Source organism: Phoca vitulina, unplaced genomic scaffold (assembly GCF_004348235.1).
Source record: "Phoca vitulina isolate PV1807 unplaced genomic scaffold, GSC_HSeal_1.0 scaffold12, whole genome shotgun sequence".
NCBI lineage: Eukaryota > Metazoa > Chordata > Mammalia > Carnivora > Phocidae > Phoca > Phoca vitulina.
Window position 1 is genome coordinate 21364057 of NW_022589715.1, and position 14711 is coordinate 21378767.

Sequence of the window (14711 nt, forward strand, 5' to 3'; positions counted from 1 at the left end):
AGGCATTTCTATGAAACTGTTTTCTGGTTTTTCTTGGAGGTCATAGAAGTCTTTTCCAATCACCCCATCTAAATTAGATTCCTTATCCCAGTTTTGCTTTATTTCTTCCCCAAGATGACTTTATTCATAACATGGATTCATTCATCACAATTTGTAATTTTATTTCTTTCTTTATTTGTTGTTTAATATCAATTTCTTCCACTATGCTTTAAGTTCATGAGGGCATGGAAGGGGTATGTTTTGTTAGCTATAGAATCCTCATGGTCTAACATACCTCCAGGCATAAAATATTCGATAAATGTTTGCTAAGGGGTGCCGGGTGGCTCAGTCAGTTAAGCATCTGCCTTCAGCTCAGGTCATGATCCTGGGGTCCTGGGATCAAACCCCACATCAGGTTCCCTGCTCAGTGGGGAATCTGCTTCTCCCTCTCCCTCTGGCCCACCCCCTTGCTCATGCTCTCGCTCATGCTCTCTCCTCAAATGAATAAATAAAAAATCTTTTAAAAAAAGTTTGCTGAAGATTTTAATTGATTAAATAATGGTTAGAAAAATATTGAGAATTAATTGTAAATTTCATCCTAATCTAATTAAAGACATCTAAGAACATGAATGAGAATTATTATGGAACCTAAAGCAGAGTACATTCAGTTGTCACCAAAGGACTACTCTCCTGCTACAAACTATGGATAGAAACTCCAGATTAAAAATATCTAAAAGTACACACACACACACCAAAATACATAGCCTAGCTGGAAACAAATACAGGCAGATTTCTGGGTTCCTGATATGAAATTAAAAGTTAAGGATAAGCTGAAGGTGTGTCATCTCACAATGATTCAGTTATAGACTCGGACCTTGAAGGTGAAGGACTAGGGCTCTGCCATCCTTGTAGGCTGGAGACTTGACAGAGACTTACATGAAGCGGAAGAACAAACACCCCTAATTAAGGGCTGCACTCAAGTTCCCACTCACTCACCTTAAACAGGACAACTGCATTCTTTATCCCTGGGAAGCAGCAAAAATGGTAGCCATCTCACTAGGCCTCCTTGGATGGGAAAAAAAAAAGTCCCCTCCCATAAATGAAAACCTCAGGCCCTCACCATCTGTAGATATGGGTCCAAATTTATAATGGTATAAAAACTATAAGCTAAGAACCTAACATAAAAACAATTCCAGGATTACTGACATTTATAGGACCCCATTGAATGCAAATATAGAGCTGCTCTGTGGGGTTCTTTCACAAGGGACAGTGCCTTGACTGCAGAGGATTCTGTAGCCTCTTGGAAGAAGTGGAGGAACTTTGTTGAGAATAGACCCTAGGAGGGCAAGAGTGGAAGCGGTAGAGTTAGGGGGCTATGGCAATAATCGAGAAGAAATACAGTATTGTAATGGCTGCAACCAGAGGGTCTATGTTGGCAATGGTCAGAAATGGTGGAATTCATATTACAAAGTTTGATCAGACAGGATTTGCTGATAGATAAGATGTGATATATGAAAGAAAGAGAGGAGTCTGTGATATAAAAAACAAATTGTTTCTAGGAAGAAACAACTACCTTAAAACTGATTGGACCCAAAACAAAACAACCAACTGTGTAAAACAAACATTGAGAGAACTACTAGGAGAAACGAACAAACCTACAAATAGTAACTTCAACACATCTTTCTTAGAAACTGATAGAATTAGCAGGACCAAGTTATTAAAGCCAATAAGATAAGAAATTACAATAAATAAGCCTGACTTAACAGGCATATGTTGAATTCCAAATCTAATAGGTATACAAAGCATTTTTTTTCAAGCAATCATGGAACATGAACAGAATTGACTTATACCGTAAGGAAAGTCTCAATAGCCCAAATTTTCTGATTGTGGTACAATTAATTTTGAAATTAGTCACAAAGAGATGGTTAAAATGGAAGTGTGTTTATATATTTGCTTTGTTTACCTAATCCGTAGAATTTTTAAAAATGCTAATTTCATTGTTGGTATCTGGTGCTTCACTGTGGATTTTAGGCAACAAATTTTGCATGTCACTTTTATTGTTATCCCTCTAAGAGACCTCAAATAAAAGATTGGTGCTGGGGCGCCTGGGTGGCTCAGTTGGTTAAGCAACTGCCTTCGGCTCAGGTCATGATCCTGGAGTCCTGGGATCGAGTCCCGCATCGAGCTCCCTGCTCGGCGGGGGGTCTGCTTCTCCCTCTGACCCTCTTCCCTCTCGTGCTCTCTGTCTCTCATTCTCTCTCTCTCAAATAAATAAATAAAATCTTAAAAAAAAAAAAAAAAGATTGGTGCTAGTGCCAATTCCATAAGAAAAATTAAATTCAATTTAAAAAAACCTCAATGATACTTTCTAAGTGAAACAAACTCATGGTATATTTTAGAATTTCAGATACAAGTACTTGGCCCTCTTCTTTGCTGATGTTTAAACTCTGTTGTCTCCAATGAATTCTAAATTTATACATCACCACACATCCTTTTGGCCTCAAAAATTTTCATGTAATACAACATAAAATGGAGCCATTTCTTGCTCTGAGAAATTCTAGACAGAGTGGATTGTTTATATCCAGGACTTGGGAAAGGTGAGACCTTTTTGACATTACTTTGAAAAAATGTCAGATTGCTTTTTTAGAATTTATTTTGATGGTTGAGACATCATTCTTCAAAATTCCACAAAGTAACATCGAGAACCCAAGAATCTTAGGTGTGGAGATGTTAGGATCCTATCAGGAGACAGTTGGCTCTATGCTATTGAGCCTTCTGACTGCTGATGCCCCACAGGGCAGCTGACCCCTGTTATCCTCATTGTAACTTTTGCCTCATTTAAAAAAATCTTATAGAGAAATTGTTTGTATCTTCACTATACCAAAGAATTTTTCCCTCTTCTCACTGTAGTCATTTTTTGTCTGGAATGGTCCACAAGAGACCAGTTAAGAGTAACCTTTTTAACAGCAAACAGACATTCTTCACAGAATGGGAAAAATAATTCTCATAGGTAATAACCCCTTACCCAGAAACAAAAGATAAGAGCAGGGGGATTGAAAACTCATCTTTTTAGAGACATTTAAGTCTCAATCTTGAAGTTTCAAAACATTTCTAATCATAATTAGTAGGTTTAGGGAAAATGGGGGATGAATACTAAATTTACAGTAGTTTTTAACAATAATGCAATTATCTATGCTGAGTAACTTCTAAACTACTAAAGCTGTTTAAAACATTCTTCAGAAAATGACACATTTATAGAAACTAAATGACTAAGACATTTCTATTTTAGAAAATCATTACATGAAGTCACAACTCCAGTTCAAATTTTAACTATCATGGAAATGGCAATAGATCTGAAATGGAAGCTTTTAGGGTAATGCTTCTTTGTTGTTGTTTTGTCTCATTTACATTTTCAGAGGGGCTGTGTGGATGCAATGGGTTGAAACCCAATATTCTCTCTGATTTGAATTTGGAAAGTTGTCTGAATTATGATGGAAACGACAGACTTAGGACATAAAATTCTAAAATAATTTTTAAAAAGTTAAAATTCAGCAAATCCAGTTATTTTCTAAAATCCTTAATGTTTAATTTGAGTAATTTCTTTACCCACTGTATCAGTTACAGTCCAGGAAGAAAAAAAATGGCATACTTAACAGTACTAATGAAAGATAATATAATGAAAGGGAACTTCTGGAAGTGTGGGCAAGTCGTCCATTAAGGGACTTCTAGAGGATGGTGAGACACCACCCAGGGTATGGCAATAGAAGAAGGGTTACTGTCACCTTACCAGGCCTGAAGAGGAGTGAATGGTGTTATCTGAGACAAGTGACAGCCATGGCTATGAAGGAAAGCTGGCCCTGGGGACCTGTTATCTAAGAGCACTGGTTGTCAAATAGATGGTTCTGGATCAGCATCACCTTTACCTGAGACTTTATTAGAAATGCAAATGCTTGTATTCCATTCCACATCTACTAAATCAGAAGTTCTTGGGGTAGGACCCAGAAATCCACGTTTTAACAAAACTTCTAATGGTTCTAATGTGTGTTCAATTTGAAAAACACTGTCTAAGAAGAACAACACAGCCACAGCTGGAACCACGGTGAAGCAAGAAGGAAGGAGAATAATAATACCCTGAAATTTTTCTCTTCTTGAGATCCAGTCATTTGCTACTGTCTCTCATTGACCAAACTAACTGAAAGCCACAGGCAAGAGAGCCCAGGTGATATACTTTCTAGATGTCAGCTTCCCAAGTCACATAGTAGGGCAAAGAAAGGCAGAGAACGGAAGGGAGTGGGGAGATGCAACTAGAAAATAATCTGTAGACCCATCCTTCAATAAAAGCTTGCTTTAAAAAAAAAAAAATGCAAGATTTATTTATTTATTTGAGAGAGAGAGAGAGCGCATGCACACGAGTGGGGGGGCACAGGGAGAAACTCTTCAAACAGACTCCCTGCTGAGCACATAACCCCATGCTGATTGATCCCTGGACCCGTGAGATCACAACGTGAGCTGAAACCAAGAGTCTGACGCTTAACCAAGAGTCTGACTGAGCCATCCAGGTGCCCCAATAGAAGGTTGCTTTTTAAATATTTTTTTTACATGCTAAGACTAAAGTTTACATTAGCAGCCTAAACTAGTTAGATTCTGAGTAGATGAATAAAATTATCAAAAGTAGATGTACTATATACATCACATATATACATCATTGCAACAAATCTCAATTGCTGAGAATCTAGTACATTATCTATACCAAAAGCTTTATTTATCATTACTACAACTGAGTTAATAATTACATAAATACTTTAAGACTTCTCATTTTAAAGATAAAGAAACTAAGACTTAGATTAAATAACTAGTCTGAAATCTCTTAGCTATCAAGTGACATATTTGAGATTCAAATCTATCTTTTTTTATGCCAAAGTCCATTCTCTATGACAAATAGTACTATTCATGCAAAAATAGAAAAGCTATATTATGCCTAATCCATAGGTAGATTGTGCTCAAGGCCGAAACTGGCTTTCTTCCATATAGAGGGAAAGTGGCTCCTGATTTTTCCCAGTACATTCCCAATTTATGTATGTTGTCCTGGAATAGATAATAAGATCCAGGTTTTGATAATAAGCTATAAGGTCACTCTCTCCATATGGTAGATAGATATGATTCTCTTAAAAAAATGGAATCCTGGGGTGCCTGGGTAGCTCAGTCATTTAAGCATCCAGCTCGTGATTTTGGCTCAGGTCATGATTTCATGGGTCCTGAGATGGAGCCCTGGCCAGGGCTCTGTGCTTAGCTTGGAGTCGCTTGAGATCCTCTCCCTCTGCCCCTCCCCCTTTTCATGCATGCACTCTCATTCTCTCTCTTTATCTCTAAAATATATAAATAACTTTTTTTTAAAAGTGGAATCCTAAATGTGTAAGGAAATATCAGTTGGATCTCTAGGTGTAAAGGCACTCCTCATTGCACAAGTCAATTCTAATAGAAAACACAAATGAGACTCCAGTCTCAGAAGGCATTGACTTCCTGAGAAATGATTTAGAGGGAGAAATTCCCCATGTTCCAGACCTGAGACCACATCTTAGTAAGGTTGTAGAATTTAGGATGGCATTCGCTAAAAAATTTTAAAAATAAAAAACTCTGTTGTCATCATTACTTAGGAGAAAACATTTATTACCATCCCCTGGTGCAGGCAATCCATGTGGATGGTATGCAGCATATATAATTAAAAGTCTCTCTGCTCAGAGGTGCTTCATGATTAATGCCTCAGGTAGGCACTTTGATTCTCGTACTAATAGAAGCTGACTGGCTCTGAAACGCTGGTGTTGTTCAGGTACCTCAGGAGTAATAAAAGGTTGCTCTTGGCTTATTGCACAATTCCTTGAGTCATTAATTATAGCTGCCCAAAGTGGAAAGTTTATAATTAAACATATAATTTACTCTTCTACTTTTGGATGAAGTAAATTAAGGCAATTAGATTTCTTTTGATTAAGCATATGGAGCCATTTACAAAATGCACAGGTGTGTACAAGCAGAAGGTGGGCTACAAAAACATCTATGTTTCAAGTGTGTTTTGTCACTTTGTCATCACTCCTTGGCTTAAGTAATTATGTTAATCCATTTGAAGTGGATTTCTTTAGTTTTTCTGATTTGTTGCTGCTTTGTTTATTCCTTTGCATCTTTAGGTGCTTAAATAGAAGCAAGTAATGATCAGGTGTTAAGTACCAGCTAACCACAAAGACCATTTTGGGTAGGAATATGCACACGATATTATTTTGGTGAACACTTCCAGGCCATCCAACCCCTGTATATGTCCCACAATGCATGTGACATTTTAAAAACTTTAGTTGGAGGGCACCTGGGTGGCTCAGTCGTTAAGCGTCTGCCTTCGGCTTAGGTCATGATCCCAGGGTCCTGGGATCGAGTCCCACATCGGGCTCCCTGCTCAGCAGGAAGCCTGCTTCTCCCTCTCCCACTCCCCCTGCTTGTGTTCCTGCTCTCGCTCTCTCTCACTCTGTCAAATAAATAAATAAAATCTTAAAAAAAATAAATAAATAAAAATAAAAAAATAAAAACTTTAGTTGGAAAAATTATGCATTTTTCTCAATTTAGTGCATCAATATTCTGATTTGCAATCTTTCAAGAAAATTATATCTATCTTCCCTACTGTTGGTGTTATGTAATGTATATTATAGTTGAAAGTCAGAAGTATTTCCTTTTTTCCTTTAGCATTTCTCCTTCTGGGAATGAATTTCTCCTTTTCTCACTAGGGAAGTGGTTTTCATGTTGACGACAGCTCTCCCTTGAGAACAGAACAGAATTATGAAAAAAGTTCTCTACAAATCTGTAAATAGTCCAACCATGGTTTGTAAAATTAGCAGCATTACCTTCTACATGACTATGCCACCATTTTCCAAATGTATGTATGTTCTGTTATCAATTATATAATTTATATTATATATTTATTATATAATTATATAAATTATATATATTTATTTATTATAAATGATAAACATCCCTTTAAAAAATCTACTGACTTTACAGTGACTTTTTTCCTTCTGTGTTTTCTAAATCAATAGCTAAGAACTATATAATTATTATCTTGTGTAAGAACTGTGTAATTACTATTTATATATAGTCTACATATTTTTTAGTATTTCAATTTTCAAAGTGAGTGTAAGAAACATCTCGCTTCTCAATGAGGCTCACCTTTAGCAATTTTTCTCTCATTGTGTGGCTCAAGCAGATATAGCCCATCACTATAAGCATTACATAAAAGGATAATTCCTTGTGGACAGACTGAGATGATCCCCACAATCTCTGTCTTGGAATTCATGCCATTACTTGAGTGTGAGCAAGACCTGTGACCCATTTTTAACCAATGGATTACGACAAGTGATAGGATGTCACTCACATGATTACATTACATAGGTGTGTTACATCTGTCCTTTAAGAAGATTATGTCCCTTGATGTCTTTGAAGAAGCAAGTGACCATGTCAGGAGGCCCATACAGCAAAACACTGCATACCTGAAGCAGATGCTATTGGAGCCCTAAACTGGAAGCAACACTTAAATGGTAACTTTGACAAATTTCTAGAAGCCAAGTGTGAACTAGCATAGTCAATACATTCCTGAGGGCCAAAATTGTGTGCATTTTACCTCAGTGATTGCTTCCAGATTGTCACACTGAAGAGCTAGGGAAGATCCCTTCTAGGCTTAGACAGAAAAAGGGCAAAAGTTACCATTGAGAAATACTATGCCAAGAGGGTTCTTCATAACAACACCTACCTCCAAAGGAAAAAGACTTTACCAGAGCGTTATCCCACCCAGGGGAAGAGTACTTACCTTACTCCCACTTCCTCTAGCTTTTCTGTCTCACCAAAAGGGAGGGGGGGAAAGCTAAGAAACTCTTGTGAAATTCACAGCCCAAGAACATAGGCCCACTAAAAGTAAAGCTCACAGTTCAGGGAAATGGGCCCATTGAAAGACTGAGAATTAATCATAAGATTATGGAATGCTTCCCCTATCCCCTACTTTAACACCACACTAACAGGTTCCAGTATGATAACAGTGGATTATAACTGAAAAAGTTGCAAATAAAAACTCTATCTACAGCGGTGTTCTTGGGGAAGCCAGACACAACAGAGAAGACAGACAAGGGGACTGGAGTAATTTGAAGTCTCTGACTCCTACAACCACAGGCAAACACAGCCTAATTTCTAGCTAGATTAATATAAAACTGCACACCAAAAGTCTTTTACCTCAGTTCCTGTTACCTAATACATAACGTGCAGCTTTCAGAAAAAGTTAAAAGGCAAGCAAAACAAACAAACAAAAACCATAGTCTTAAAAGACAAAGCAAGCCCTACAATCAGAATCACTCAGATACAGCACATACTTGGAAATTTTCAGACAGGGAATTTAAAATAAGTATGATTAATATGTTACAGGTTCTAGTGAGAAAATGTAGACAATATGCAAGAACAGAGGAGTAATGTAAGCAGAGAGAGGGAAATACTAAGGAAAAATGAAAAGGAACACTAAAACTCAAAAACACTGTTGCAGAAATGAAGAATGCCTTTGATAGGTCCTTGTCATTGGACATGGCCAAGGAACGAACTCCTGAACTTAAAGTTATGTCTATGAAAACTCCCAAAATTGAAATACGAAGAGAAAAAAAGAATGAGAAAAAACCCAAAACCAAAAGATCTACACCGAGGCAGATTATATTCAAACTGCAGAAGACCAGAGAAAAAGGGACTAAAAGGGAATCTTGAAAGAAGCGAGAGAGGAAAAAGACCTTGTCTGCAGGGGAAGAAAGAAAAGAATGACATCACACTTGCTGTCAAAAACATGCAAACAAGAAAAGAATATGAAATATCTTGTTAAGTGTTGAAAGAATAAAATCACCAATCTAGAAGTCTATATTCAGTGAAGAAAATCACTCAAAAGTGAAGAGGAAATAAAGACTTTGAAGACAAAACAGGTAAAAAATTTATTTTCTGCACTGCCAAAAAAAAAAGTCTCTTATTATTTTCTAGCCTTATTGAGATTTAATTGACATATAACATTAAGTAATTTTCCAGTCTACAGTGTGATGATTCGATACACTTATATATTACAAAATAATTACCACAGTAGAGTTAGTTAACACCTTCCATCATGTCATATAATTACCATTTCTTTTTTATGGTGAGAACATTTAAGATCTGCTCTCTTAGCTAAGTATACTTTCAAGACTATAACAGTATTATCACCATGCTGTACAGGAAATGCCCAGAATTTATCCATCTTTTTACTTAAAGATTATGCCTTTTGACTAATATCTCCCATTTCCCCCACCCCCTAATCCTTGGAAACCACTTTTCTACTTCCTATTTCTAAGAGTTCAGCTTTTGCAGATTCCATATATAGGTGATACCATTTAACATTTGACTTTCTCTTTCTGGCTTATTTCACTTATCATAATGCCCTCCAGATTCATCCATGTTGTGCAAATGAAGCATATCCTCTTTCTCATGGTTGAGAAATATTGCATCATATATATGCTTAAATGATTTTATATATTATATAAATTAATTATATATACATGTAAATAGCAGGAACAAGTAATAATCAGATATATAATATATATCACGCTCTTTATCCATTCATCCATTGATGGACACTTAACATGGTTTCCATAACTTGGCTATTGTGAATAATGCTGCAGTGAACATGGGAGTACATATAACTCTTCGAGATAATGGTTTCATTTCCTTTAGATATAACCAGAAGGGATATTGCTGGATCATAGGGTAGTTCTATTTTTAACTTCTTGAGAAGCATCCACACTGTTTTCCATAGCTGTACCAATTTACACTTATGCCAACAGTGCACAAGGGTTCCCTTTTCTCCATATCCTCACCAACACTACTTATCTATTGTCTTTTTGATAATAGATATCCTACCAGGTGTGAGGTGATATCTCATTGTGATTTTGATTTGCATTTCCCTGATAATTAATGATGTCAAGTATTTTTTCATGTACCTGTTGGTTATTTGTATGTCTTTGGGAAAATGTTCAGTTCCTCTGCCCATTTTTTCATAAGTTTATTTCTTTGCTATTCAGTTGTTCCTTATAAATTTTGGATATTAACCCTTAATTAGATAGATGACTTGCAAATATTTTCTCCCACTCTATAGGCTGCCTTTTGATTTTGTTGATTGTTTCTTTTGCTGTGCAGAAGCTTTTTAGTTTGATTTAACCCTACTTATTTGTATTTGTTTTTGTTGCTTATGTTTTTGATGTCATATCTAAAAAAATTGAAGTTAATGTTTGTGAATGGTATAATATAGGTGCCAAAATGTATTCTGCTGCATGTAGTTTTTCAGTTTTCCCAACACCATTTATTAAACAGACTATTCTTTCCCCATTGAGTATTCTTGACTCCTTTGTCAAATTTTAGTTGACCATATAATGAGAAGGTGTATTTCTGGTCTCTTTATTGAGTTCTATTGGTCTATGCATCTAGTTTTATACCGGTATTGCTGTTTTGATTACTACTGGTTTACAATATAGTTTGAAATCAGGAAGTCTGATACCTCCAGCTTTGTTCTGTCTCAGGATTGCTTTGGTTATCTGGGTTATCCTTTGATTATCCTTTGCAATTCCATATAAATTTTAGGATTGTTTTTTCTATTTCTGTGAAAAATGTCAAAGGAATTTTGATAGGGATTACATTGAATCTATAGATGGCTTTGGGTAGTATGGACATTTTGACAATATTGATTCTCTTCTAATTCATGAACATGGAATATCTTTCCATATGTTTGGGTCTTCATCAATTCCTTTTATCAAAGTGAACAACAAAACTACAAAGTTTCTAAAAGAAAACATAGAAGAAAATCTAGGTTATTCCGAGTTTAGTGATGAGTTTTTAGATACAACACCAAAAGCAAAATCCTTAAAAGAAAAATTCACATTAGACTTTTCTTCAAATTAAAAACATCTGCTCTGGAAATGATACTGCTAAGAGAATCAAAAGACAAGCCATAGACTGGGAGAAAATATTTATGAAACACATATATGTTAAAGGACTTATATCCAATATATGCAAAGAACTCTTAAAACTCAACAATAAGGAAACATAACATCCCAATTTTAAAATGGGTAAAAGATCCAAATGTGTATCTCATGAAAAGACATACAGATGGAAAATAAGCATACAAAATAATGCTCAACATCATGTGTCTTTAGAAAACTGAAAATTGAAACTGTTAGGTATAAGATTGATAAATTCTAAAACATTGACAATACCAATTACTGGTGATGTGGAGCACAAGAGCTCTCATTCATTGTTGGTATAAACACAGAACAGTACTGCCACTTTGGATGACAGTTTGGCAGGTGCTTTTTTCTTGTTGTCTTGTTTTTTTATAAAGTAAACAAAATCTTGCCATATGATCCATCAATGGCACTTATATTTACCCAAATGATTTGAAAACTACTTTCCACACAAAACGTGCATGCAAATAATTAGCAGCTTTATTCAGAAGTGCCCAAACTACAAGAGACAAACATGTCATTCAATCAGTGAATGAGATAAATTAACTATGCTTCATCCATACAGTGAAATATTATTCAGTGATAAAAAGACATGACCATCAAGCCACAAAAAAATACATGGATAAAACTTCAATGCATATTGCTAAGTGCAAGAAGCCAGTCTGAAAAGGCTATATGATATATATAAATATATAATTATATATATAATTATATTTTATATAACTGTATTTATATAATTGTATTATATTTATATAATAATTATGTGTTGTATTTATTTTATAATTGTATTTATACAATTATAATTATATATAATTGTATATATATTACCATATATCAAGTTATATGATATTCTTGAAAAGTGTTAGAGTTAGAATTAGGGTTAGGTACAGATATTCTTGAAAAGTGAAAATATTAGTGGTTACCAGGAGTTCAAGAGGAGGAAGAGTAGAGTTGAATAGGTGACATAAAGGAGAATTTTTAGAGTTGTGAAACTATTCTCTATGATACTATAATCATGGATACGTGACACTATGCTTTTGCCAAAACCCACAGATACTTACAGCACAAAAAAATAAACCATAATGTAGGCAAATTTAATAACAAGTCATTTAGGTGGTCAGGGAAATCCCAGGATGGAATGGGAAATGTGACAAAGCAACCTAACTATATCACAAATGTATGAAACAACCTCACTGAAAGGGGGTCAGGAAAAATGTGCTGAATTAAATAATTTTGTAAATGAGTAGAGTCTGTAAAACTAAAGGCAAAATAAACTCATCATAAACACTGTGCTCTAGCTGATAAAGTTGTTTCCCATGGGGATATGAGTTAATTATGACGCTGCTGTGCATGTTTATTAGAATTGAACAATTAAGTAAATAAATGACAAATGGGAGCCCGGTTTCTCACTGTTAGAGTGGGAGTTCACATATAGGTAAGGCAAGGAGGCTACAATGATACATGTGGTGATGGATTAGAGTTGGACACATCAGTATAAATTTATGTTTAGCTTAATATAGATACAGATGGCTAAATATTAGGCCTATTTCTATATACGGGTATATACAAGGCTTGGTATACACTCATATATTCCTTGCTCTGTTGGCCGAGGGAGCTTAGAAGAATCACACCTCACTAGCAATGAGCACACCTGGAGTTCAGATCTTGTTTCTAATATCATTCTCCAACTAAAAGGGAACCAGGTCTCCTTGGAGAAATGGCTAATTCTCGGACAGGGACAGGAAATAGACAACATAAGTCTGGAGAAAGAGGTAAGTAGGAAAGTGCTTATAAAATAAACCCAACAGCAATGGGGTATGTCAAAGGGACACAGGAGTCAACTGAAAGAGCCCACAAAGGCCACAGCTGGAACAATTTGACAACAAAATAAAGTAGTAAAGTAGTACTGGATCATAACTGAAATTACAGGATAAATATTCCCAAGGCCACACTGCTATGAATAAATTGGGGAGAATAGACAAATCTCCCATATAGAAGAGTTCCAAAGTATTTATATAAATACTTTGTCTTCAAGAAGACAGAGAGTAACTGCCTACCCCTAAATGTGGGTTATGCACGGGGCTTTTTTTCCAAAGAGCACAGAATGGAAAGGAGGGAAAAAAAGAGTAACTTTACAATGAAGATACATGACAAGCACTCTTCTGGCTTATTGATCAAGATCAATATCAATAGCTGACATTATCTTATCAAAATAAACCATGTTGATAGTATACACTTGATATGATGTGATAAAAATGGCACTTTACCTTGGTGGTCACCCTCTCCAATCCCATTACTTTAATCATGAGCAAAAAAATCAAATAAATCCCAAAGGGGAACATTCTATAAAGCACCTGATCAGTACTCCACAAAACTGTGGAGATCAACAAAAACAAGGCAAGTCTAAGAAACCACCACTGCTAAGAGGAACCAATTAATGGTATATTAATTGTAACAAATAGACCACACTAATATAAGATTTAATAGTAAGGGAAAGTGGAGTATATGGGAATTCCCTGTATATCTCTGTAATTTTTTACATAAGTCTAAAAGTGCTCTAAGAAATACAATTTATTTTAAAATATTTAAGCATAATTTCTCTCTTCTGACAGAAGTAGCGACTTCATTTAACTCCAGGATTCTTGGCAGTGCCTTAAAGGGGAAGTATATTATAGTACAGGTTTGCCTTAAAATGAAGGAAGGGCTTAGGACTCTGGGCAATGTGTCATATTTGAGATGGGAACAGATATGTTATCCACTTCCCCCTCATTGCAGTTTTGACCTCAGATCCTTTTAATAAGGAAAGGTGAAAGGAATGAGTCAGGGTAAAGAATGATTCTAGCAGGGGCGCCTGGGTGGCTCCGATGGTTAAGTATTGTCTGCCTTTGGCTCAGGTCATGCTCTCCGGGTCCTGGGGTCAAGCCCCCGCATCGAGCCCCCACATCGAGCCCCCATGTCGAACCCCCAAATCAAGCCCCCAAGTCGAGCCCCAGCTCCCAGCTCAGCAGGGAGTCTGTTTCTCCTTCTCCCTCTGCCCCTCCCCCCACTTGTGTGTGCACACTCTCTCTCAAAATGAATATATAAAATCTTTAAAAAGAAAACAAAAATGTGAATTTTGTAAGACTGATGAATCACAGACCTGTACCCCTGAAACAAATAATACATTATATGTTAATAAAAATAAAGAAAAAAACTTAAATGTGGAAAAATAAACAAAAATAAACAAACAAAAGTGTGACTGTAGCATTAGTTAAGCAAGAGAGATTTAAACATCCTTTCTCTCTTTTCATCCTTTCTTTTTCCCTCCATCTCAGAACTCTTTATATTGCCTTTTTGTATGGATCCTACAAGGGAAAAAAAAAACCAACCTTATCTGCAAACTTATTACATGCCAGGTTCTTTACCTCCAGACTCTGCCTATAAATACAAAACCCAGATCTGAACAACATCTGAACAAAGCAGTGCCATCTTCAAAGGGTATTTGGAGACATGAAATGTGCACCTTTGACAGATTGTTGCTGCCACCCAATAGCTAGTCCCTCCTCTTCCTTTCTATAGAATCCTTATTTTTTTCAGGTGGCCTTGTGCACAGTCTTAAAACAATTTCTCAGCACTCCTTGGCAGCTAATGGTCATCCTATGGTACAGTCACAGTTCTATCCAATGAGATGTAAACAATGGGAAGGTGGTT